The sequence below is a fragment of the Ostrinia furnacalis genome, unplaced genomic scaffold (assembly GCF_004193835.3).
Source record: "Ostrinia furnacalis isolate ACB-3 unplaced genomic scaffold, ASM419383v2 OfSCF2046, whole genome shotgun sequence".
Lineage (NCBI taxonomy): Eukaryota > Metazoa > Arthropoda > Insecta > Lepidoptera > Crambidae > Ostrinia > Ostrinia furnacalis.
This window is the reverse complement of record NW_021132285.1, coordinates 46,790-71,385: the sequence shown is the minus strand read 5'-3', so window position 1 is coordinate 71,385 and position 24,596 is coordinate 46,790. Positions and strand designations below refer to the sequence as shown.

At 37.5% G+C, this 24,596-nt stretch overlaps 1 protein-coding gene across 1 annotated transcript in view; it reads right to left on the bottom strand.

The window, feature by feature from the left end:
- LOC114354346 (uncharacterized) overlaps positions 1–24,529 on the bottom strand; it is a 75,960-nt gene extending 51,431 nt beyond the window's left edge. The window contains exon 1 of the mRNA XM_028306681.1: positions 24,239–24,529. The gene's annotated coding sequence lies outside the window, so the exon portion shown is untranslated. The remainder of the gene's footprint in view (positions 1–24,238) is intronic.
- Positions 24,530–24,596: the final 67 nt, after the last annotated feature.

Sequence of the window (24,596 nt, the reverse complement as noted above, 5' to 3'; positions counted from 1 at the left end):
ATTAAAGAGACGCATTAGTGGACGCAGTAAATCAAACCAGCTATCTCCTGTCAGCTGACGCTGATGGCTCGCTGAGCCGCGTGTCAATTAGTCAGTGATAGCAAACACCTAAGGCCTTCCTCGCACGGGAATACAAGTCAAACGACTGTCACAAGCTACAAACAAATTCTTATCATTTCAATACACGTGACTGCTTGAACAATCAAAACATCTCCGGAAGATAAACATAGCACAGCAAATTCTGTCATGTGGTCAATTTTCTTCTCGAGTTGGTCATCCGGTTGCTCTAGCGCAGTTACGCCACCGTGCTCTGCCACTGTTTTGCTTTTTAAAGGACGTTAAGGTCTACAGAGATAGAATAAAGAATTAAGTAATTATGGTTACACTGTAAAGGCAGTAAAATAGTAAAATAATTCCAGAGCGGTTTAAAGCATCAGCTTTGACTACTGCTCGAACCACCTATGTAGAGTTCTTCAATAATATTAAAATACAGTAGCTACCCGCATACGGCCGCCCTAGTATCGATCACGTGTTGATTAAGTCACTAACTGCGGATAAAACTACTGAATTAATAAAAAGATATTATGTAATTTTTTAGAGTAAAACACTATCCTTCAGACTGGTCTGAGAGACTTTTTAACACAGTCTTTTCCATAATTTCCAGATTACGACTTCATAATCCTGTATCTCATAGATGAACTAAGATTTAGGTTGATCTTTCACTCTAAATGACATGGCGCCATTGCACTACTTCAGTCTAATTCAATCTTGCTAAAATTAAACGCCTCTCCTCGATTCGGCAGGTAACTGTGATATAAATCACCAGATGCCACTATAAATCTTTTTTTTTTTCTAATTACAGTCGGAAAGAAACCAGAGGGATAGAACGAGTGGAGTGAGACTGATTGGAAAGGCACGGCTGAACGGGCAAATTGACGCTCCCCCGGCTGTCAGTCAGTACAGATAAATTGATTGGAAACCGCGGATCCAAGCGCACTAAACCACTTTTATCCCTACTTACATAATATACTTTCGCACTGTGAATATTTCTTTATTGACCAACTTAATACCTTATCTCAGGGCTTCACACAAGGCACTATCCCCAGGACATAGAAAAAAAGATGAGTGTCAATTTCCAAAACGCGGAAATGGCCATTCTAAAGCTACTAGTTAAAAAAAGTAAATAAGAGAAACTAGAGGAAGTTACTGAATCTTAATTTATGTTTACAGACATTATTTATGCAAGAAAAATACATTATAATACACTATTATAAAAGCAAGTCATAAGAAATAATTAACGTGATAAGTCTTATAAAAGGAAATATTTGCTTACGCATAGGCACATCCCTGATCCCCATTTTAAGGAAAATTCAAAGATAATGAACACCATCATACTCTCGTATACTCTCATAAAGGCTAGAGCATTGATTCACCCAATTAGCATAAGACAAAAAGCAACCCGTGTGAGGGCCGGCCCGCGTGTGAGTCACGCGAAATGCGCTTCTAAAACTGGAACATTATAACATCACGTTCCCACGGTTCCTGCGCAGGGCTGCGGATGCCATCGGAAGTCAGGACTCGTGAAAAGGCAAAGCAGACATGTCAACGATCGAAAAAAAGGCAAACCGTATAGACAACATTGGATCGGGGATTTTGGATTCTGGACCAAAAAATCATGTCATTAGGCAAGAGTCTACAGGATCTAGGAACTGTTCAAGTCTGTTACTTGAATGAGCTACTTCAAAGTCGCGGAGATCTTGAAATGCTCATGCTTGAATTGTTAGTGTAATAAAAGGATTCCCATAGGATGAACCGAGATCTTATTGGATATCTGTTGTTCTACCTACACACAGGCAGGCGACAGGACTGAAAGGTTAACAAGTGACAGTTGTCAAACTGTGCGTTTAGAGATCACGACACTTGTCATTTGCTCTCTGCGAGATTCGAACCTGCAACCTTAGCTGATGTTATCAATATGCGTACCATCAGGGCAGGACGTCATATGCCATCAGAATGGCTGTATATGGGACCAAATCGAACAATGGTGTTGGTGAGACACCGACAGACAGTTGGACGCCATTGACTCACATAGTCTGATACCAAGGTTGTTCAAACTCGACAGACATATTTGGGTCTTCCTGACTCTTCCAGAGACAACAATAATTCAGTCTGTAAAATATTTAGGACGCACGAAAATATGTTCGGTCATTAAAACTTTTTTGATGTTCTATTCTGTCTATTAATTGCATTGTAGCAGGCAGCCTATTTAAGTTTAACATTGTAGGCAAATTCTACAACCCTATCAAAAACTCGCCACGCGACCGAAGCCCTATACTTATCCATGATAAAATTAATACAATGACTAATCCTCCCAGCTCTCCACGCCATCAGTCCCAGCCAATAACCTCTTATAAGGAAACGTTCCCCACTTTGTAGCAGTTAACAGCCAACGAACAATCATTTATTTTTGACATCGACATGCAAATAATCAGCTACACTGACCACTCGAGAAATACTAATGGACGTTGAATACCAAGTATCCTTAATTTATTGCACTTGGAAAGTCTTAATTGGCTCAATTTAAATGTCAATTAGGGAGCCGGCTGTTTATCTGTGGCGTTTTGCCATTCAATTAACAACCGGCGCAACAAAGCGGCGTTGTATAAAAACAAATCATTATCACGATAACCCGGTAAACCCGCGCGACCCGGCTAGGGCAAAACAGACGTCCGCGCGCGATGACTCATTGGCCCGAAATGACATCGGACGCGCGGTTTTTTTTATTTCTCTTTCCGTCGCATTCTTTGGCGACAAGGCCAGTGTCGTAGTTTGACGTAACGCCGAATAAAAGGATGGATATTTGTAACCTTACTGAGGTTATCCCATTGCTGCGTTTAGAGGTCGAAGAGTTACTGCGCCTCGACTTGTGACTTGAAACTGCACGCTCGAGTTGCGTTTTGCATGTCTGCTCAAACGTATTTGATCTTTAACACGCTGTTGCAATGTAACTAGGACCTATTGCAACAGTGTTCGAGCAGGTTTCGCTTCTGTTTTTGTGAAAGTAGATAAAAATAGTTGCGATTGAGGGCACGTAGGTTTTGCCAGGCGGAAATGTTGAGCTCTGGATTATTTTGTTGCCGCGATTAGTGCCGAGTCCGACTGCCGAGCGCGTGACGATTGCTTGTGACGTTTTTTATTTTCATTTAGACATTACTCGTTATTCTCAAAATAATCATGTACATCATTTAACATTCTGAGTATAATTTCACCCTTTTTTACATTACAATTCCGGTCTGGAGTGACGACTCGTGAATCCCTTTATCCAATATTTCCCGTAGTTCTGGCGTAGAGGTATCAAACATAAGGCCCTAAAAACTTGAATTGTTTTTAATAAAAATAAACACAAAAAATTTTACGACGTTGGCAAAATAAAAGAATTATAACAGCCTGGCAACATAAAATCTTCCATATAAGGTTATTTCAACAAATTTAATAATTAGTTGGCCCATTTAGTTTTTTCAATGGTTTGCCAAATTTAGCAATCAGGCGATTTTATCTCTACAGCAAAGAACATAGTTTTAGAAAATACAAGGCAGACATCCTCGTTGACCTTTGTTTAAGTATTTTAAACAACAGAAGCAAGGATTACTTTAATTAGATCCACAAACCTCTTGAAATCAACGTAAGAGTATGAAATTCTAGCTACGACTCTACAAAACTTGCCACTTTTCACACTTATGTCAGCAATGTCAGCATCCCAAGAAGCACCAAAATATCTTGTTAATAAAGGATAGATAAACTCAATGACGATGGGCCCACACCCACGGTGGCCAAGGAGTTATGTGGTTAGAGCGTGTCCAAACAAATGTTTCGCCAACCCAGGACAAATTGTCCTGGCGCCGCAGAATGAGGACAGCCGACCTCAAATATAATAAATGGGAAATGGCTAGGACAAAGAAGAAGAAGAACTCAATGACGATGGACTGTCTTTATAATTTCCCTAGGAACCTATGGAATTAAGTTCAAGGTTACAATCCATACAGAAGAAGATGCAAAACCATGAGCAGTAAGCTCCAATGAAGTATCAGTGCAAAAAACCGAACTAATCCCAATATAGAACCAGCTTAAAAGAATGAGACATGGCTAGGACAAAGAAGAAGAAGAACTCAATGACAATGTGATGTCCGATTTCCCTATTCGAACCATAAAGAATTGAGCTACAGAGGTTTGAGTTGTGACCTCATCTATAACAATCCATACAGAAGTAGCTGCAAAACCATGAGCAGAGAACTCCATCGAAGTATCAGTGCAAAAAACCGAACTAACCCCAATATAAGATGCTAATTGAACCAGCCCAAAAGAATGCCAACATGAGCTATAAAAACGCGGCATCTACACCGTTATCACGCGTGAGTCAGTGTTACAAGCCGTTATGTCACCCCATCGGCCGGTTATGACAACCGACACCTTACCGCTATGGGCATAAGTCGGAGCAGACCGCAGATTTAGCGCGGTTTCTTATCAGGACGGGACGCGGGCAGTTCGGGTAAAACGGATAGTTTGCTAGTGTGCGTGCGATTCGTTTCAGTTACATGAATGGCGAACGTCTTTGTTTTACATTTCGATTTGATGACCTATAAATAATCATTTAAATCAATAAAATTGGTGATGAATGATTCCAAACAGTCCCGCAGCAATGAGTAACAAGTAATTCCCGTGTCAATTTGTTTCTGATATTGTGACATTTGCATACAAAAGGTAGATTTTTTTACTTAAAAAATAGTAGCGTATTTCTAATTGATTTTGAATCGACTTATTTCTGTAGTGACACATCATTAGTACAACCAATCTATCACAAATAAGTGTTACTAGGTGTCGAAAATAATTGGGAATTCCCAATAGTCAACGATACAAGCTAATCAAAAGAATAAATTAGAGATAATTTATATCTATACCGTGCAATACGTTGACCATGAATGTTTAAACCAATTTAACTAAACTAGAACGCTTAATTATTAATGCGGACTGCATTCCGTGGAATTTTACGTGCAAAATGGCCTGTTTGTTTACATAAATTCAGATATCAGATATTTGCGCGCTGGATGTGGGTTACGCCCGGCCTTTCAATTAGTTATTAGAGGGTCGCGGCGTTAGGTATTGTTATCAATTATGACTATCGCGGTCAATGTATCATTGCGTCTCAAATAGACATTATGGCTGGGAGTATTCGGTATTGTGTCTGGAGATACATTCGGCCTTATGATGTAGACACTTCCTAATATAACGTATAGGCTTGAAACCAGCGCCCTGGCCTTCGTCACCGTGGGCCACGGCATATGCTGAATGGGGTCCTGTTGCAGTGGGCATCTTGTTGGTGGTGCACACATGATTGGGTGGCACTGCTCAGTTTACTCGTTTTTTTTTTCATCATTATGTGCCACTGTCAGTCTATGTAATTGCCTGTATTTGTGTGATGTCCATTGTAATAAATGTCTTCTTTCTTTCTTTCAAACCCGTATTCTTGGCCGATCCCCCAACAATGTGCCTTGGCAATTCCGTTCCTTCCTTCATCTCAAGCCACATCGCTTCTTATCGGACACTTTTTAAGATACAAATTGACTTCTATGACTTCTGAAATCTCTGCTCTGTCCGAAACAAGCTTGCTGGACAAGTTACTTTCTTATCTTATAGGTGCATTTTTGATGATTTTGAAAAAAAAAAGTAATTAATTAATATTGACTTACGATTTCGCAGAATTTTCTTTATCAAAATCATTATCTACGCAATTCATAGTAATAAGGGAATCCCTAGTACATAATTAATACTGTACTTACAAGCATTTGAGAGGCATAGCAAGAGCTTTGACACAAACAGCAAACATTTAGCTTATTTGAGTTGAGACTAGCTTTGTCCACGGCTCCGCCCGCGTGAAACGAAATTTGTTATTTTGATGTTTATAAACAATAATACTGTAAAGTTTCATCAAAATCCACACATCCACACATCCAAACATCCACACAAAATTTTGTGTTTATAATATTAGTAGGATTATTTTCAGCTCCATTCAAAATTCGGAAGTACAATCATCAGCTCGTTGAACTATACGTTTTTGAAACAAAATCACACTTATTCCCACGGCATAAGGTGCCTAAAGATAAGCTTGATGTGCCGTCTATACAATACAAAGTAGTTAACGCGATGCGTGTTACATTCGGGCAGTTAAGACGCAATGTTAGTGCTGGAAGCCCGATTTCCGGTTACCTAACCGGCGCACCTTTCCCGAAAATACATCAAAGAGAAATTCCGCGTACAGTTATTTTTGTACAATAATAAAAATAGCTTTATGTGAAATATTTTCGGATGCGGCGGATTTATCTGGCGCGCGGAGAGAATTGATATGAGCTGCTTAGAGAAGGGTAATTAATATTATTGTCAATTTTCAAATTATAAGAAAGGAGTTTCGTTTTAGAACTAAAAGCCACTTGATCAATGCCTAGTACAACTACTTACAACAATGATCTAGCTAATCAATATTATAAATGCAAAAGCAACTAACACCAGCAGATTTTTTTTTTTTATTACTATGGGCAATATAGAGATTTTTGTTTGAGTTGGACCTTGGGCCATCTCCAAAATTTACCTCTTTTTACCTAGCTAGACCATTTCAACTGTCTACTTATCATGGTACAGATTCAGGCACCTTACGAATAGATGGACACTAGACAGACAGGGGAGTCAAATATTAGACACCCTTTGGGTACAGAATTCTTAAAAACTATAGCTATATCATCCATCGATCATAAATGCATGCGCTGGATTCAGGCCTCTACCAACCTGTCAATATGGAAATTATTAAAGGAGAGGTCGATGTTCAGCAGTGAACGTCCTGTGGCTGAAATGATGATGATAGCTACATCAATAGCTACGCCACGCTAACATCATTTTTTAACGTACACTTTAATGGGGAAAGGCTGACGTGTCGGCATCAATTAAGCCCGCATTCTCCCGCGCACATTCAGGGAACTGCGATCCAGAACACAAAGAGAGGTAAACGGATTATTAGATTTACGAAGAATTAACGGATCATAGTAATCTAGCGTAACCTAGGAAAAAGCCGATGAGACAAAGAAAATAGATTTAAACAATCACAATAACAGATGTTTTCTAAAAGAAAACAAATATTTTATATTGGATTTTCACTGTAAGCGTTAATTATTTCAATAAAACTAGTAAGAATATAAGAACATAACCTTCAAACGGATTCTCATACATTCAATTAGCGCAGCGACACAATTTCTTCACGACAATTGAGTTTTTTAAACAATAAATAAAAATGCATGCACGAATATTAAAATTACAAACCATTATTAAAAGATTGTCTACATGACAGGCTTAGCCTAGCGTAGAAATCTCAGTTACTTTATGAACTGAAGCGTATGTCGGTACAACCTTAGCATTAAACGGGTCTTTAAGGAAATGTATGTACAACAATGCAATGTAAGCAATGTAAAAAATGTTAAAGTTGTTAAATAAACTTTTATTATTTATTATTTATTATTAATCAATTAACATTAAATAAATTACGTGAATTTCTATTAAGCCAATAATAATAACCAACTGACAGTTTCACTAAAACTCAGGTCGGCAATCATACATCGATGATATCATTACGATTACGAGTTTAGGGAAAAACATTGGTTTAATTACTTTTACCGCATCATTAGCTTAAGAGCAGCATAATATTAAATAACTTAAGTGAATTCATTTATCTCGTACAAATGACACCATCATGTTAAGTGCAAACGATCGTATCGCCATTTCAAAGGATGATGGGCACTTTTCTATGGAATCTGGGCGTAAAACCAACAGAAATGTAACTACTATTATTTGTTAGGACTTAGTATCAGAAATATATTTTCATATAAATAACTACCAAAAACTCCCGGGTTTGCTTGGAAATTGACATAATGGTGTAATAGTAATAGGTGCTTTATTGCGCAAACAATAAATATTATTAATTAATATATCTACATTTATTCATTAAGTTATTTATTAATTATTATGTCCAACAGTTCAGGAGTGGGGCCAACAAAATGGTATATAATAAACCATGTTCTACATTATGAGCGTAGGACCATACCTAGGTACCATTTAGAGAAATGACATGAACACAGTCATATTTCAATGGGATTTCTACCATTTAAGTTGTAGTGTTGTCGCATAATCGATCACGGATCGATTATTAATCGATACTGCCAAATAATGATTTATCGATTAATAATTCGATTAATCGATTTTATTGATCATCATCACTATCATATGATTGTTAATTCGATTCCTTATTTTCAGCAATATAATCGATTATTGCAATCGAATAATCGATTATGATTTATTCGGTATACATACTTACTAAATCGATAGAATGGATAGTAAGATATGATTACAATACTCTCAATATGATCGATACAAGCAATCTAAATGACCTAATACTATCTTTATTACCCTAATATGATGTGCAATACTATGGAAACTTTGCATATTCAACGACCTCTATCTCCGTATCCCCGCGTATTTCAGGATTGTTGTCATACTATGAATTGAAGTACTAGTATTAAGCTTTAATTTAGTATACTTTTTGTTTCTGTTGGTTTAACGCCCAATATGCCCATCATCCTTTGCTCAGATAACAGACCAATGATAACAACGTTGCAAAACCTTGGATGCATGTCCATTGACTTTCAAACGTGTATAATTTTACAGCTGCATTTCGTGGAATAGTAAATCTATTATTTAAACATGAAGTGCCGGTTGCCGTCGCAGTAACTGAAAATAATGTTGACGTATTGTTCGAGTAAGTGTTTATGTCTTTACAAACGAAAACATTGTAGTAGAAATCCTTGCATTTTGAACTCCTTCTCTTGGTACTAATTACGTCCAACGGCAGCAAATAAATCAAGGAGACACGTTTTTTAAAGAACCGATTCACCGTCTTTGGTACAACTTTGCTACGCAATTTTCATATTATGATTATATCTATCGATCGCCCTTGCTCTACTCTTTCTGGATACATACCTATGTTCAAATTCGTTGTAGGTAAGGGTTGACTCTGATTTCCGAAAAAATGTCTTAACCAAACATTACTGCAAACTAATTGGGAGCTTGAGAAAGCTTAGCCGTTGGAATTATGAGACTGGTCAGCCTTTGAGTTACATATATTGGACGCCCATAGCGGCTCATCAAGTCTGATATGATAGTGAGTGTTGTGGTGGGTGAACCTTGTTCATAAAGCGAAAAGTAAGTAAGAAGTATGACAGTGGTGGAAAAATACCAGTCTTTAAGTTAGATGGAAAAAGCCACACCTAAATGGTTTATAAGTTCAGTCATTGACATTTCCTTGTTTTGCAGCAAATTATTTACGTCATGAATCATGATAAACCTATCGATACAAATATAACCTTTTTTTTTTTTTTAATTTCTATTTTTAAAAAAATGAATACTTTTAACTACCCTCCGTGGTAATACTTTGTGTCCCGACTTAATCGTGTGTGGATACTAAACTACACGTACAAGAATCGTGTTATATAAAATACATAAACATCCCGACGTATATCGTGTGTGGATGGTTTATTGCTTATCCCGGCGTATATAATAATAATAATAATTTATTATATATACTCCTGTTTACAATAATCTCTTAATCTAAGTACATAATGGAGCTTGAACAACATTATTATTACAAAGAGGTTAGCGTTGACAGCTGTACTAGTATACACTGTGTCACAGCTGCCAGCGTCTTCCACCCTAGGTTTATAACTATTTCAGATGTTGTTACATTACCTTTGGGACAAACATTATCGTCAGGAATCTTACGATCGGCTATCTCATGTAGATCGTGACATACGTCCAAACGCCTATCCTCGCGACCTTGTGTCGCAAACATTTCGCAAGGAATTTCACGTTTCGCGACGTGTTCCAAAGTCCCAATACAGGGTGGTACAACATATTCAAACGTTGCAAATTCTTGTACCGTTCGGTGTTTCTTGGATGTGTTATCGCTCAGTTTATGTGATGAAATATAATCTTATCAGTTGCATTGTGGGAAAATGAGCTAATCAATTTTGTAATTCATATGCTGGTTTCACTTAATTATTTAATGAGGTATCATCATCAAATCCTATGCATCACATATACGAGTATTTCTAGGAAAGGAGTCAAAAACTAGAATTGAAGCTATCGTCTCAATACGTAGAAACTAATTGCTTGAACTAGGACGTTTCCTGTTTAGACAATGAGGTAGAGACAATAAGATCTGTAAGGAAACAAACTCGTGCAAAAGGAACCATGAGCAGGGCTTCATTAATAGGTTCAGGTTAAGTATATGGTGATCTTCACGTCAGAAGGTTGAAAAGTCAGGCGATAGCACTATAAGCTAAATAACTATGGAATCTTTTGTAATTGTAATAGGTTCACTTTTTTCCAACAAAAATTTACAGTCATTGATGTGCGACTGTACTTATGTATCTTCTCTATTAAAATTTTAGATCTACACTAGTCTGTAAATCAAATCAACCGGGTCCAAAGCCCGTTCCAAAGCAGGCAAATCTCCGACCAGTTCCAGCACGGTCTAATTAACATCAAAGCTGGTGAGTTCTCGCTTCCAGGGCGAAATGGTATTCGTGTCAATTGGTATGACCTTAGATGTCCAGTGACGTAGCAGCACCAATTATGCCAGGCTGCGTGGAGACGCGGATACCAGCCAGGACATTAATGTGATTAGTGGCAGTGCTAGTGGCGTTTACTGAGCAAGTTATGAACGAAATGTAGCTAATAATAAGGTACTTGCAAAAGCGAAAGGTCTGACTGACTTAACACAAAATCTCGAAAATCCCTTGGCCTAAGTAACCGAAAAAGTAGCTTAAAAGGAGGAGACGAGAACAAGTAAGTATTTTGTGTCAAGACGAGTCAGCTCAGGAAGGATTGATAAGAATATTGATTGATTTTGAAGGGAGGGAGCTTCTTCTGTTAAAATCCCTGCAGTGAAGAGTGATCCAAGATAGCTTTTTTTTTCTTAATGTTTAGTTATGTTAGGTATATCTATCAAACTCTCACTCTTTAACAAGATCATTACGCTTTATTGTCGATCCCAAATAGGACTCAAAAACTAGAACTTGACTCTTTCTGAGCTGTGGCGTCGGTATCCAGTGACGTAGCGCTCCAATTAGGATAGGCTAAATAGGAAGCCGAGCGTTGTAATTAGTGGACTGACAATCTGTGGCGTGGAAGTCGGCAGGTGAATAATAGCCGCTTGGTTAACTGGCTTTTGGAATACTTATTAGGCGTTGAGACCCGTGTTACTCTATTTTAGTTGAAATGGAGCGCGAAAGTCTTACACTTATTTGGTGATTACAAAATGCAAAGTTTGTGGGTTATCTTTGAATTTAGGTATTGTATTCGGGTTAAATAAGATAAAGTAGCAGTCGTATTTTAATTCCGTTTTTTTATTACTTCGTGAAGCGATTGTGAATTTGAACCTGTTGCGAAAGTAATCTAATAAGGTATGTACTATGTTTCATCGATTATAATAAAATTGATGCTATAAAACTATCTAGAAAGTGATGTTATTCATTGACTTTGACCATTGACTAGAAGAAAAGAATAAGAGTCACGCACGGGCTTATTTAAAACCACACCAGCAGAATATTTATGAATTCTAAAAACAGATTTCATAATAATCATAAAAATATTACGATTTCACAGTTTGTAAGCCCCTGCAGAGTATGAATTTGAACTTTGTGTCGAAGGGACAGTCCTTGAGCGTGCAATATCAGTCGTGTATCCATCAGCTTGCGTCACTCGCTTAGCTCATCGCGGGACCGGTTGCGGCGCGACATTCTGTACTACACCTAAGGTTGAGACCCTAAGATACAATGTAATGTACCAGTTCCATGTGAGAATTCCTCGCTTGTGACATTAAGTGCACATTGTGCATACGCTGACGATGTTATCATGTTTTTTTATTATGTTTACGTTACATTCGGGCATTATTTTCCGCAGCAATTTTGGGTAGAGGTTTCAAATGGATGGAACACGTGATTTTTGAGGCATTACTCAATGTCTATTGTCTAAATAGCTAAAAGTGCAATGTTTATGGTTATAAAAGCATATTCAAACAAAGTAAGCTACCTACGCATTTCTGAAAATACCAGAGGTATAAAAAGCTGAACCAATGTAGAGTAGGGATTTCTCAAACGTGTGTGAACGAAATCTGCGCAAATTCTGTGACGGGAAATCAGAGAATCTGCATATTATAGCGTACTAAAATTCAACTGTAAACTATAAAGGATGAGCTAAAATACCGCATTAATATTTTGGCCAAAACCCATAGCGTAACGGAACACAAACAAATTGAAATTCGTCCAGGCGTTGAGTTTGGTTGTGCGGTTTACAATGCGCGCGCGCCGTTTACTATGCGATTGTTATGTTAATACGCGGTTTACGATTGTAGCACCAGATGCAATCACACCGCTCCAGGCTGGAGTAATATTGATGACGACGGTAAATTCGCCAATTACGAATATGCAAATGACTATCGACTGGTAATTTCAATGATCTCGAACTAAGACAGCAGCATAGCCACGGCAATGAGAATCAGCATTCGAAAAATATAGCAGAGTTTGTATGTAATTAGCGCTGTCTGTGTCTAGCAGCAGCATGTACCTTATATCAGTCGGGTCACCTTTACTTTTCTATGTCAAAACAATCCAATCCAAAAAGGCGCAACGAAATACAATGGAAGGCGTATTGTGAATGTGCAAGCAGTTATCTGCACACTATATAACATTCAGAATGGTGTCGAATCATGTCAAACAGAATATTGCTCGTGGATAAATTCTCCAACAATCGTACAGCATTATCGGTGACAGAAGTTTTTTGATCAGTGCATCTTTTCTTCCTTAAAACATGAATTCGTTCTTTAAAAGGACCTATCTGGCTCTATGACTGATAGCACAGAATCTGGTAGTATAACGGCTCTGAGAAAATCTCAGACATTGTACACTTTTGAGCCTTTTAGCAAGGGATGAAAGGATGAAACCTTCGATCAACAATATTGTTGATAAAACTGAGTAAAAAAAACTCATTAACATACATCCTTCATGTACTAAACGGCATTCAAAGGCCAAACACTGGCTCGAACCCGATTGGTCGCGAATTTCGATAATCGATGCGCTCTATACAAAGGTCTGTTGTTAGAACACCAAACTTTACGGTCGCCAGTCCATCGGGGAAACGAGCATGTCTAGATATAGACTGAAACTGGAGACGATTTACGTAAGTCGCTCGTGCACAATTGTGTAGTATAGTTGATGTAATGTATCCTGTGCTCTTCGCAACTTACTATATTAAGGAAAAATGTTAGGTAACATCTATGGTTGTACGCTAGTCGCTAATATCTAGCGATTTTCTTGTAGAAAAGAAACTTAAGAAACGTAAAAAGTGACAGTTCAAATGACTTGAATAAATACTGTTGAATGTAATAAAGGCAAAGATACATAGACCAGACCCCCTTAATACAAAAAGTTAAACCCGGGACGAATACTGGTTTAAAATGACATTTCAACCAGCGTCTGACTTTATTTTAAGGGGCAATATGTTTTCGATACATTTGATTCTAAAAAAAACACGTTATGAAGTAGGTAGGTAATAAAACAAAACCTGAAACGAATTGAATCAAATCAAATCAAATATTTTTATAATTTATGTATTATGTATAATTATTGTTGACTCGAATAGCATTGTATGTTGTGTGCACTTTTTATTGGAGCTGCAACAAGTTTTACTGTATAGCCTGCTTTAAAAGCTTTGTATGTTATGGTTGTATCCCTGTTTTGTGCACCAAATAAAAAAATAAAAAAATCATTTATTTGTAAAACATAGGTGAGCACTTCCTCTTTTTTAAAGCCGGTTAAAAACTATTTTTATTCCATTCACATTTTCATACGCAATTTTGGTTAAGCCGGTGAAGGGTGATTGACACGCTATTAGATATTTTTGTTTGTGCCAAAAACTATTTTGGCAGCGGAAAATATCTAAAATTCTAAACGCAAGTAAATGCATTCAGGTGTCGATGTTGAAACAAGATGTTTCGCAGATCTGTTATCCATTGTTTCACTGACATTATTTAGTTTTGCTTGTTGTCAAGTTACATTTAATACTAGTCTTCGTCTACAGTTTCGCTCGAAGATTCAGTATATCCTAAAATGATATTAATGAACTTATACTAAGTTTAAGGGTAATTTTAATAGGTCTAGGAAGAAGTGGTTCAAAAGTAGTTCAAATACTTTTTTCTTCTTCACGTTTTGACAGCTCGAAATGAATAAATGACAGTCGATAGGCGATTTAAAAGGACAGAACTTTAAAGACAAGCCAACAAACCGGCTTCTCTCCACTTTCGCTTCAATCTCCCTTTATTCCCGGGCCGATAAACAGGTCGTTTACCGGGCTCCCGTCTGAGCCATCAGCGCCGGAATATGATCTCTAAGTCTATGGACATAAAAATGTAATTGCCACAGCGAGGGCGGTACAGTCGGCAATAACAGAACAATGTGTGCAAAGCCCTTAGAGGAGAGTGTCCGATTTCATTCATCACATGGACACAGCACATAAAGGACACAGTAGGCCTACTGGTTAATAAAATATAAGCGTATAAGTGAATATCATTACATATTTATTGAGATCCTTAAGAGTGAAAGTGTGATTTTGTTCCCCAGTCGACGAAGAACATGATGTCGTGCCTTGCGTGCTCAATTGCACGCAGGAAGATTTAATGAAGGCTACTGACAACGCCACTCTTGTGGCGGAGTTTTGGGCTGACACTGTGTAGGTTTGCTATCGACACGACAAGAGGAATTGAGATCCAATATTTCTAGATTTGTGCCAAACACATGGGCAAATTGCTATAGATGGACTCCTCAAAACTTTTAAATATTCCATAGTGCAGGATGGATAGCGAAGATAGGAAACACCCCATTCCTATCTTATTTCTTTTCGTTCGACGTGCCACAAATTTAGTAAAGCAGACAGCTGTGTATACGCTAGGCACTACTGAATTCTTTAATCATTATGCTTGCACGCTACCGCTAGAGTAAATACACGGACTTTAACTACAATGAACAGCAAAGTACTTGTTTAATGCCCTAAGTCTACGAGGGTAAAGAGCGATTGTGGTTTGGTCGTGAACATTTTGGCGTTAAGCATACTTAATACATTTATTTCCGTTTGATATTGCTCAAGTACAAAATTTCACAAGGCGAACATGGAATTCACAGGGCCATTTTATAAAATTTCGAAATAGTCATGATATTAACTCATTGTAATTTAGAGATATTGAATAAATAAAGTAGGCTTTTGATATCACAAATAGCTATAATAAATGATGGAGGATATCATAGTCACACTGATCAACTGGTTTAACAATCAACTACCGATCGTATAGAATGGGGAGTCTCACTCATCCTAACTTGATTAAGAAGTAGCGCTAACAGAAACGAAACAAAACACTAGAAACGCGTTGCGATGAACTTATTAATGGCATAATTATATTACCATAGATACGAGTAAGGTGCAGTGCTTATTGCTAGCGAAGGCCCATGTGAACGAGCCGTGAAGGGCGGTTAACCAGTTAATGCGGAGTCCACACTAGCGTGGAAACGTGATGAATGAAATTAGTTTATTCAGTACATAGGCCCTTTCCAGGGCACTTATACACGTTCCAAATATAGCTTGCCCTACCACCACTTCGGGACAACATAATATGGGCTGGTGTTGAGAAGTGCAAGTGGCGGAAGAAACTCAGTCACCTTTGTCAGCCTCTTTTATAGTAGAGATAGTTCAATCGGCAGCTGTTGCAGCTCATATGCCTATTTTCGATGCCAAATGTATTAAACGCCAGTGTTTCGTTACGTTGAAATTTACCGAATTCTGTACATTACTGCGTCGTAAACTAGTCTAAATAATAGTATATTCCAATAATTGTTCTAAATTCCGTACATTTTTGCTATGATTTAGATTGGCTTCAGATGTTCAGACCAACTCTAATCTGCCGAAGACACCGTTCCTTGCAGAATCTTGAATTATAACAGCTGAACATGTTGTCGCTGCGGTCATAAATAGTGTAAATTAGTTATAAAAAAATATATGATTATTGTCTTGTAACAATTAAATTAATTAATATATATAAATTAAATAAATAGTTTTATAATAATTAATAAATCGTTAAAATAATGTAGCATTAAATTTACTGGCAACACTGGTTTGTGGTTCGATGTCGTCGCGCCACCGATCCGGTCCGGTATCGGTGGTGGGGCGGCGTCGAGGTGGGAACCTAGCGCTCGGAGATTGAGTTAGTTGGTCGTCAGTGCCTGCTACGAGTAACATCTCCTCCGAATAAGCGTCAGTTGGTAAAATGTGTATGCTGATATTCAAGTAAGTGTTATTTTTATGTTAAGTGTCGAAATAAAGGATTGGTAACTATTGTAAGTTTTATAATGAATTTAATTTAGACTTGTACAATGAATTCTATCTAGACTTGGTATTTAATTAATAATATTACTGTAATTTGGTGTTGATAGCAAATGTAATGAGTTTGAATATAATCTTGGTATTAATATATTGTTTTATTCTAATAGCGATAACAAACATTGAAAAAGAAGCATACTTGAAATGCTGAAATCATAATCTAGTAATTCTAATCTCCTAGACGTAACAAGAACATTCGCCGAATCCCGCTCATGTGTCCGCGAGTTAACTTTTATATTTTTCTGTCAACTCTACGCTATTGTCTGTTAACTAACACGTTCACTGTTTTAATTGTGTGACGATAATCACTCTCTTCGCAGAATCATTCATTGAATGGTTCTCTTTTTGCCCGTTTATAAGAGCGGATAACAGTTCAATGCGAATAGTACTAGAAATGGAAATTCTGACGATGTCAATAGCACCAAGAATAAGAATTACTTTTGCTAAATTCTCAGATTTACTTCGACTGGTGCCATAGACTAGAAAATAATTCTGTGACGTCGATGCCTTACTGTTTAGTTAATTAGTGATAATATAATAACGTTCCTAGCAGTCTAAAGCGTCCGCTATTTATATTGATTGTCATGTTCTTTTGACTCATCAATTGTTCTTAATTATGTTTGTATTTTAATCAGTTCCTTATCTTAGAACACCTTACACGTAGTTAGCACATTCTAAAATTAACTGGTGTGCTTTGATCCATCATTACGATCATATTCAAGTACTCTCGTACACTCAAGTACTTCAAGTACACTCCTTTATCAAGTAGGAGTTAGGACCTTGTGCTTTTCAGCCAGCACTGATTCATCCAGGTCCCTATCCCAGTCTATCCCATGATCCATTGAGTTCATACTAATAGAAGTCGAACTTCAAGCATAATTTTCCCATTGAGAAATAAAATGTTCCCGAAAAAGATACAAAACCTTAGTCCATTAGCTCTCCATTTTTTTCTTCAGTAACCTTCAACGAATAAGCGGCTATGAATAAATATGTACTGTTCAATTATCAAAAATACGACCCAACCTTGGTTATTGAATATGACATGTAAGTAATAGCTTACATCATCGCACAATCTGATATTTGTCAATCCTGGCGACGGTCCAAGGCGCGAACGCTTAGGTTTAGAGAATATAATATTGAATGGCTCTTTGTTGGTGCACAACTTGGAATAAACAAAGAAATAATGTATAGACAAAGGCTAATAATTAACTCGCAAGGTACTGCTACAATAGGTAATAGGATAGCAGTAGCTTTACTTCTTTGCGGAGGTGTGCGTAAAAAAAACATTTTTTGCATTGGGGACTTTAAAACTATGTAGAACTTCTTTACTTGACCAATTACGCTACCTTTCTTTAAGCCACATAGCTGTTATTAATTTTAGGCTATCAGAATAGTGGATTAAGGGCGCAGAATCGGCTATTTGTAGTAAGATTAAAGAAGTTTAGGAAACTTAGGGCTCAAGTAGCTAAGCTGGGCTTACTCCACTGTTCCCCGTTGACAATCCCTGTCAACGGGGATTAGTGAACTTTTTGTTCACTATTCCCCGTTAACGCTAATTGGAGCTTATAATGGGGAATAATGAAGTAATAAGTTCATAGGTTTGTCTGTGTTTTTCGATTAGCACGAAAAGTGGATACTTTCAGGAAGCTTATTTCTATCTTACGCCCGTATTCACAAATTACTATGAGGACACATGAACTAATCACAGAGCTCTATTCAACGATGTTCGTTCGATTTGCTGCTTCACTTAAGCAAGTATCGTTTGTGAATACGCGCGTTATTATAGTCGTTACATAATGTTTTACTCTGTTTGCTAAGTGGTCCTACTTCGTTTACGGCCATTGTGGTACATCCGACAACTTGCACAGCTGATGTGCATCAGGCGGAGGCAATAATGTAGGCTATCTTCATCCTTATGTCATGCTAATAAATGCGTTATAGCATCTTCTGTACAAATAAAGTTAAATAAACCTATTGCGTCAATCGACTTACATCCAGGTGATTTTTATCAACAGCCGAAGCTCTTAAATTTAATACAGCGCTAATAATATAATTCACTGGAAGTGGGTACTTATTGCAGTTGTTGTGTTTTTAATAGCAACTAGGTGCAAATTCACCTTGCGGAACATGTCAATTAGTCATAATTACTCGCTCGTAGATGAACATAGCTGCTTAGGTCATAAGGTCTTAAAGCAATTATAATACCGGGTCCAGAAAACGTATTTTTTGTTCATTTGTTACATTGTCACGCGGACTGTCAGTGCGGATCGCTCCGCACAGCCGATCTGTATGAACTGCTAGGGAGCGAGCGGTTCCTCCGGACCGCATTACTCTAAAACGCTCCCTAGAAGTTCATACAGGTTGGCCGTGCGGAGCGGGCCCGCACCGGACGGTCCGCGTGACACTAAAACCAGCCTTACAGATGGTCTGTTTTGTTCAATTTTAGTTCTATGCTGGTCTGGCCTTATGTTGTTTATTAGGTTTGTGACTCCTCGAGTCTCTATTCCACTATGCACAACCTTGATACGTACTTGCTTCGATAATGGTTGACAGGTACGAAAGTTTAGTTATACTTTTTTTATGAGGTCAGGAGGCAAACGAGCAGACGGATCACCTGATGGTAGGTAAGGGATTACCGCCGCCCCGGGGGAGTTACAGGTGCGTTGCCGGCCTTTAAGGTAAGTACATACGCTCTCTTCTTGAAAGATTGTACAAAAATCATGAACAGTTGAGTTATAAATCATTAAATTATCAGGGGAAGTGAAACCGCATGCATTCCTACAATTAGATGCATCGTAGACAAGACGGCCTGGTTACGCAACTCACGTCATGCGTAGGGTTGCCATATGTTCTAGTTTTTCCGGATTTATCCTAGTTTGAATGGCTTTTCACGATGGATACATTTTAGGAAGTTCAGAGGGCTTCGAAAATCATTCCATGATTACAAAAAATACCTATTTTTAACAGGTATTTGCGACTATTCTGAAATTAAAGTCCGAATTTCTTCGACCGCGGCCTGACTGCGACAATTTAGTAGATGACAACCCTAATTTCACGTCATGTGTAGTGCAGTGCATCAACATAGTAAACACTTTACACTCGATTACTACACCAATATGAAATGCAGTTGTTTTGGGGTATTCAGAGCGCGTATTTTTTTTAAGTGTTACCGTATGGGTAAAGATAGGGCATCGAGCTGTAATTTTCTGAGTTTTCATAAAATTATAATGGGATGGGATAGAAATCCCAAATACGAACCACCACAGAATATCACGAAGATTGGTTGAGCGCTATTCGGGACACGTTTGAGTGAAGCATTACCTACTCGTAAATCTCAATCTCAAACGGACATAACTCACAACAATAAGGGGGCGTCCATAAATTACGTGAGACTTTTAGGGGGGGGAGGGGGTCAACAAAAACCTCACTAAATCTCACGTGGGGGAGAGGGGGGGTCTCAGGAAATATCACGTAATTTTTTCCGCAAGAAATAGAGAAATATAGTTTGCCAGAAAACTGGGTTAAATCTTAGGTAAAAAAATTGGCCAAATGCGTGTCGTGGCACGCGCAGTGTAGGGTTCCGTAGTTGTCCGTCGTTAACAAAATATATTTCAGAAGCAATCAATTACTTCATCTAAAGTAGCTTTTAATATTTTCTTCTAAGGATTTTTTATTACATATGAAATTTTATAATACATGAGTTTTCTTGAAAGTTCATAAAAATCAGTATTATTATGATTTTTTTCAGATTTTTCAAGCCAACAGTCTAGTTTTTAGAGGGTGGGGACGCCCTGCTCGAACAAAAATTGGCACTTTAAACTTTAATCAAAATCAAATCAAACTATAAGGATTCCTTATCAGGACTACGGACCCTCAAAAATTATATGTTCTATGATGATAATGACATTAAATTTTATTCTACACCGTCTAAAAAAATAAAACTAACAATGCTTCCGGTCTGCATGTGTGAATACTAAAATGCAGAATAAATGAGGAAATTAAGAAAATTAACAAGTTTTTTTTAACAAAGTCGATTTTGCTAAATTATGTAGAAAGTAACAATAATTAGACTAGGTACTTCTGTAAAAAAAACAATGAGACCGTAGTACTAACCGCTGTCACTACAAGTGTTTTTCTGGATCTATTCGTAATCAGTGGGCTTAGTGCGACTTTATATCGATGGTGACAATGACATGCATTAAATGTATGATGATTGTACAGCGTCCCTAGCAGATACTTTCAAGAACTAAAATCTTAAACTTTATATATCTTTTTGATGCACTCGTTAGCGACAACGGTAAATGCAGACTCGCACTAAGCACGTTCGTTCGTTCGTTGGTTTCAGCCGAAAGACGNCAAAATTAGTGAAATGCGTGTTTTTACTCTGTATTGAGTCTCTTTTGTCTCTACTCTGTAAAGTAGTTCGTGTGCGATCGTGTTAGTTCGTTGCGCCACCGCTATCTCGGCTAGCAAATCGTAATTTTTCGTCGGCGCTGCACCCCCTTAACTAATAACATTCGCAAGCTTGTTATTTTTTGCGATCGAACTGTGTGTGCAGTGTTGCCAACTTAGCTACTTTATAGCTAGATTTAGCAACTTTTTGATGTCAGGCAGCTACAATTTTTTTTTACTTGTAGCTAAATTTTTTAGCTACTTTTTCTAGCAATTACTATTGATTATGATAAATTTTTACAAAGTATTTGTAACTCGCTATAGTATGTCTTTCACTTCCGCATTCAAATGCTGAGGTAGAAAGATTGTTCTCCCAAATGAATTAATAAAAAATAAACAGAGGAATAGAATGAGTTTAATAACTCTGAATTCTATTTTATGCATAAAAGATTCGCTCAGGAAAAGCGGCCAGTGCTGTCACAATTACGTTTTTCCTAAAGCCGTACCTAGTTGACAAAATGGGATATTAGATAATTATAATATTCGGTAGATAATCAAAATATTGTCTTCTTTTATTTGTTAATTAAGTAGTCACAGTATTAAAGTTAAGTTGATTAAAGTTTATAGCTGATTTATTAACTGCAGTGTTTATTTCTTTAGTATTTTATTTACATACTTCTGAATTCAGCTACTTCTAGCTACTTTTTAGGGAGAAAAAAATACTCAATCTAGCTACTTTCTGTTAAATTCCTAGCTACGAGCCTTTGGTAGCTGTTGGCAACACTGTGTGTGTGGCCCAAGTATTTAGTACTTCGTGACCAATTTGAATAGAGCGGGCTAAGTAGGTCACCAGTTCGGTCGACACGCGAAACGTACGACTTAGAATTTACTAGCCATTCTGTTATAGATCGTTTCATCCACAAAGACGCGCCCCACCATTCTTCCGTTAATGTTTGAGTGTTATCGGTACACGCTAAATTATCCATGACTGCACACGCACACTACAATCATGACGCTCGGATTGCTCGGATCAAACTTTTCCCTCGACTAAAAATTAGTGAGGCGCGTCTTCGTGGATGAAACGCAAACGATCTGTAGCTGATTACTTGTGATCTGCACACGTATTAACTGTCGAATGTACGTCAAGTTATACACTGTGACATCGTATGTCGTGGTACCTATTAGACACCCCGCAATCTAGACTTTTAGAAGGCCGATAGTTGGATCGGGCTGTAATTAGTATGATGTTATGAAGATGTGTGGTAGTGCTCACATTACACAGATTTGCTATCGCGGTCAAATACCTGCTTTGTTCTGCATAAAAAACCACCATGTATTGCTTTTTTGTTTGGGACAACATGACGCTGTGTGAAAAATGGAAGGATATTATTTATAATTATGTAGACTATTCGATTCTTCATAGAAGTTGGGGTGACCGAATTATCAGCCGACTAAAAGACTGCAGGAAAGTTGTTGAAATAGACATGAATAGCCTGATGTGCTATCACCTCTACATCAGTTAATCTATTTTTTGTTACAAAATATGGTGACTCTAGTGTGAAAATTGGATTAATTGAAATAGGTACCAAAAGTGTTAAGTTAGGTACGCACAATTTCATTCATTAACAAATAGAATGGGATTGATGTGAGGGAATGAAACAGACAGGTCCATGAAGGTTGTGGCCAGCATTACCAAGTGTCCTGTGTAGGTTCTGTAAGGCCAGAGCCCCGATTACGGTAACTTTTAATAACGTCTACGATCCAGACGCGTTTCTGATTCTGCGATACGATTGGTCAAAACAGCTGACGTACGCTGTTGAACGACCAATCGTATCGCAGAATCGAGAAGCGTGTCTGGATTGTTGACGTTAAAAATTACCGTAATCGGGGCTCTGGTCTCCATTACAATTCCTGTCCAATCTGAAACCAACGTCCTGGTTCCCATGCAAGTTATAAGGGGTGTGATAACTTAAAACATTTTGTACCTGACACTAATGCCCATTAATCCCTAATTTTTAAGTGACCCCTATGGAAACAAAACTCCTCATAGGTGTTACCATTGCATTGGGATCACATAAAAATTAGCTATTGATGGTGAAAACAGATAAGTCTCTAAAATAGGCTGACTCAAGTCTATATTTTACATTATCATTATTTATAGCTCAAACAATCCCTGCTCAAGTTTTAGATAGTAGCTGTTATCACTTGTTGGAATAAAGAAATAAAACAATACATTGGTTTGTGTGTACACAGTGTACATACTAAAATAATTATTATATATTTAAATATTAACTTATAAAATGAGGTCTTTCAAGCGTCTAACTTATTTTGTCTCAGTTTCAAGATAAAAAAATCCTGCCCCTTTTTTGATGACAGACAATACATGCAGTATTCTAATACAATAATTAACTCTGGTAGTTTCAGGGTACACCTAAATTATAGACCGAAGATAGCAAAAGAATTTGTGAACAAACAAAGCAATGACACTAAACCATATTTAAACATAGTTTCTGTACCTTATCAGTGTGTTTATTTATTATTGTAGTACTTATTGATAAAAAAAACTAAGTGAATCACTGATTCACCAATGGCCAAGTTGTTGTAGTCCATTTGAAGACCCCCAGAGATCACAAACATTCAGATTCTTCAAAAATGTTTTTTAACTTATTATTTATGTTGAAAATCATTTGAAAATCTGACAAGCTACAATGATACAGGGTCATGATTGACACTTTCAGCTACAACCAAGTCATACACCTCAATCACAGAACAAACATAAGTCATCATCAAAGTTATCAACTCGCAGTTGCTATAGCTATTATTTGTTAATTCTCAAGATGTACTGGTCGCCAACTCATACGGAATCGTCCACAATAACAGATTTATGCTTAAAATACGCAAAAATGATGTCACAGTTGTCCTTTTAGCTCGCAGCCTACGCTTTTAAGTCATCGTGAAGATTAGATACAAATAATATGACTTCGACAGTCTGTCAGACTTCCAACATGACCTCAAGAACTGGGTTCAAACATTTCGTAATAGGTCACCAATTGCCACCAAAACAATAATACGAAGCATACTTTCCATTGTCGACAGGGAGTGACAACTTTACCAAACGTAACCTATCTCGCTCGCGCCTACAAAAAACATAAAAATCAAAAAAGGACAAAAAATTTGTCAAAACTACAAAGTTGGGATTATTTACACGCCAACAAGAAACTTGTAAAGTGCACGCAAATTACGAACAACAGTTACAGGACCATGTACTTACCGTGATCAAGTAAACATAAATCCAAAACAGATGACAGGGCGAAGTTATTAGTGAAAACAAGGCACAAAACACAAACACCTTTTTAGTTAGAACTATGATCACAGGGTCTGCACTTTATTCAACACAGCATGCACTAACACTGAGCACTACACAGAACGCGACGCGTGCACTAAAATGTTTATTTACAATGTCGGACACACAAAATTACTCTTAATCTCCGAGACGTCTGTCATACTCCCACGATTTTCGGCCATTTTGCCTGCTGACGAAAAGAAAGAGATGCCTTCAGAAATGTTGACCAATCACTGATGAACCAACCATAGACAACAAAACCAACTACACCATAGATAGGATTAAG